The sequence below is a fragment of the Muntiacus reevesi genome, chromosome 6 (assembly GCF_963930625.1).
Source record: "Muntiacus reevesi chromosome 6, mMunRee1.1, whole genome shotgun sequence".
Taxonomy (NCBI): domain Eukaryota; kingdom Metazoa; phylum Chordata; class Mammalia; order Artiodactyla; family Cervidae; genus Muntiacus; species Muntiacus reevesi.
In genome coordinates, this window is record NC_089254.1 from 28,262,298 (window position 1) to 28,265,172 (window position 2,875).

At 48.8% G+C, this 2,875-nt stretch overlaps 1 pseudogene; it reads left to right on the forward strand.

The window, feature by feature from the left end:
* Positions 1–369: 369 nt before the first annotated feature.
* On the forward strand, positions 370–1,459 carry LOC136170924 (POU domain, class 5, transcription factor 1 pseudogene; annotated as a pseudogene).
* Positions 1,460–2,875: the final 1,416 nt, after the last annotated feature.

Genomic DNA, 2,875 nt, shown 5'->3' on the forward strand with positions numbered 1-2,875 from the left:
TCAAGATTGTCAGGAGAAATATCAACAATCTCAGATATGCAGATGATACCACTCTGATGGCAGAAGCTAAAGAGCATCTTAATGATCGTGAAAGAGGAGAGTGAAAAAGCTGGCTTAAAACTCAACATTCAAAAAACGAAGATCATTGCATCCAGTCCCATTACTTCACGGCAAATAGAAGGGAAACAATGGAAACAGTGGCAGATTTTGTTTTCTTGGGCTCCAAAATCACTGCAGATGGTGACTGCAGCCATGAAATTAAAAGACACTTGCTCCTTGGAAGGAAAGCAATGACAAACCTAGACAGCGTATTAAAAAGTAAAGACATTCGTTTTCCTAGACCCCCGGCTCGGGGTGCCTTCCTTCCCCATGGCGGGACACCTCGCTTCTGACTTCCGCCTTCCACCCCCCGCCCCGCTCCCCCGCGCCGGGCTGTGGATGCAATGAGCCGGGAAGGTCAGAGCCAGGCTGGGTTGATCCTCAGACCTGGATGAGCTTCCAAGGGCCTCCTGGTGGGCTGGGGATCTGGCCGGGGGCTGTGCCCAGCGCCGAGGTGTGGGGGCTTCCTCCGTGCCCCCCGCCCTATGACTTGTGCGGAGGGATGGCCTACTGTGCGCCGCAGGTTGGAGTGGGACCGGCGCCCCCAGGCGGCCTGGAGAACCCTCAACCCGAGGGCGAGGCGGGAGCCGGGGTGCAGAGCAACTCCGAGGGGGCCTCCCAGGACCCCTGCGCCCCCCCCCCCCCCCCACAGGCGCCGCGAAGCTGGAGCCGAACCCTGAGGAGTCCCAGGACATCAAAGCTCTTCAGAAAGACCCTGAACAATTTGCCAAGCTCCTAAAGCAGAAGAGGATCACCCTAGGGTATACCCAGGCTGATGTGGGGCTCACCCTAGGGGTTCTCTTTGGAAAGGTGTTCAGCCAAAGGACAATCTGCCGTTTTGAGGCTTTGCAGCTGTTTCAAGAACATGTGTAAGCTGCAGCCCCTGCTGCAGAAGTGGGTGGAGGAAGCTGACAACAACGAGAATCTGCAGGAGATATGCAAGGCAGAGACCCTTGTGCAGGCCCGGAAGAGAAAGTGGAGGAGTATCGAGAACCGAGTGAGAGGCAACCTGGAGAGCATGTTCCTGCAGTGCCCGAAGCCCACCCTGCAGCAAGTTTGCCACATCGCCCAGCAGCTCAGACTGGAGAAGGACGTGGTCCGAGTGTGGTTCTGAAATCGTCGCCAGAAGGGCAAACGATCAAGCAGTGACTACTCCCAACGAGAGGATTTTGAGGCTGCTGGGTCTCCTTTCGCAGGGGGACCCGTTTCCTTTCCAATGGCACCAGGGCCCCATTTTGGTACCCCAGGCTCCAGGGGCCCTCACTTCACTACGCTGTACTCTTCGGTCCCATTCCCTGAGGGTGAGGCCTTTCCCTCGGTGTCTGTCACCGCTCTGGGCTCTCCTATGCATTCAAACTGAGGTGCCTGCTCACCCCAGGAATGGGGGTCAGAGGAAGGGGAGAGCTAGGGAGAGAACCCTGAGGTTTGTACCAGGCAGGGCTTTGGGATTAAGTTTTTCATTCACTAAGAAAGGAATTGGGAACACAATGGGTGTGGGGCAGGGAGTTTGGGGAAACTGGTTGGAGGGAAGGTGAAGTTCAATGATGCTCTGGACTTTAATCCCCACGTCACTCATCAACTCATCACTTTGTTCTTAAATAAAGAAGCCTGGGACCTAAAAAAAAAAAAGTAAAGACATCACTTTGCCTACAAAAGTCTGTATAATCAAATTATGGTTTTTCCAGTAGTGTAAATGTGAGCGCTGGACAATAAAACAGGCTGAGTGCAAAAAAATTAATGCCTTCAAACTGTGGTGCAGGGGAAGACTCTTGAGAGTCCCTTGCACAGCAAGGAAATCGAACCAGTCAGTCCTAAAGGAAATCAACCCTGAATATTCATTGGAAGGGCTGATGCTGAAGCTGAAGCTCCAATACTTTGGCCACCTGACGCAAAGAGCTAACTCATTGGAAAAGACCCTGATGCTGGGAAGAATTGAAGGCAAGAGGAGAAGGGGATGACAGAGGATGAGATGGTTGGATGGCATCACCGACTTGATGGACATAAGCTTGAGCAAACTCCAGGAGATGGTAAAGGACAGGGAAACCTGGCATGTTGCAGTCCGTGGGGTCGCAAAGAGTTGGATACAACTGAGTGACTGAACAACAAACAAGGGAATACAAAGGCATACATGATGATCCCTTCCACTCACTGATGAGGCTGTGAACCGAGGACTCCTTCTTGAAACCTTGTCTACAACCAACGTTATTAAATTGTTTTCTCTGCCATGGTCTCTTTTGACAGTGGTGCTGCCCATTCTCAGAATGTTTTTTAAGTCAAACATATAAGTATACAAAGGAAAATGAATATTAAAAATACATAATAACTATACAGAAGATGCATGCCTCTTTACTAACATATCTTATAGAAAGATCTAAGAAGATTTTGACCGTGACATCACAGGAATTGACAACACTTATAATGGAAGAAAAAGCTAAATTTCTTTACAGGGAAAGTAAAGATGTACTTCTCTTCCCACCCATGTTTAAGGAGCCCAGCTTTAGTTATGCATCCCTGATCTAAGTTAATGCCAAGGAACAACTTCAAAAGAAGTGGATCTTAAAATATTAGTCCTAAATCTGAATACACTTTCTGTATATTTGTTCTAATTATTAATTAGAGTTTTGATACATCACGTTAAATGTTGCCTGTTCTTGTCCAGGAGGAAAAAAGGGAATCTTTAGAGGAAAGAAATCATATCAGTAAAAGGAACAATCTGCTCTAGTTGTTTGTTTATTTATTTGTTTACATCCCTTGTTCTAGGAAGGATTTAAGACGG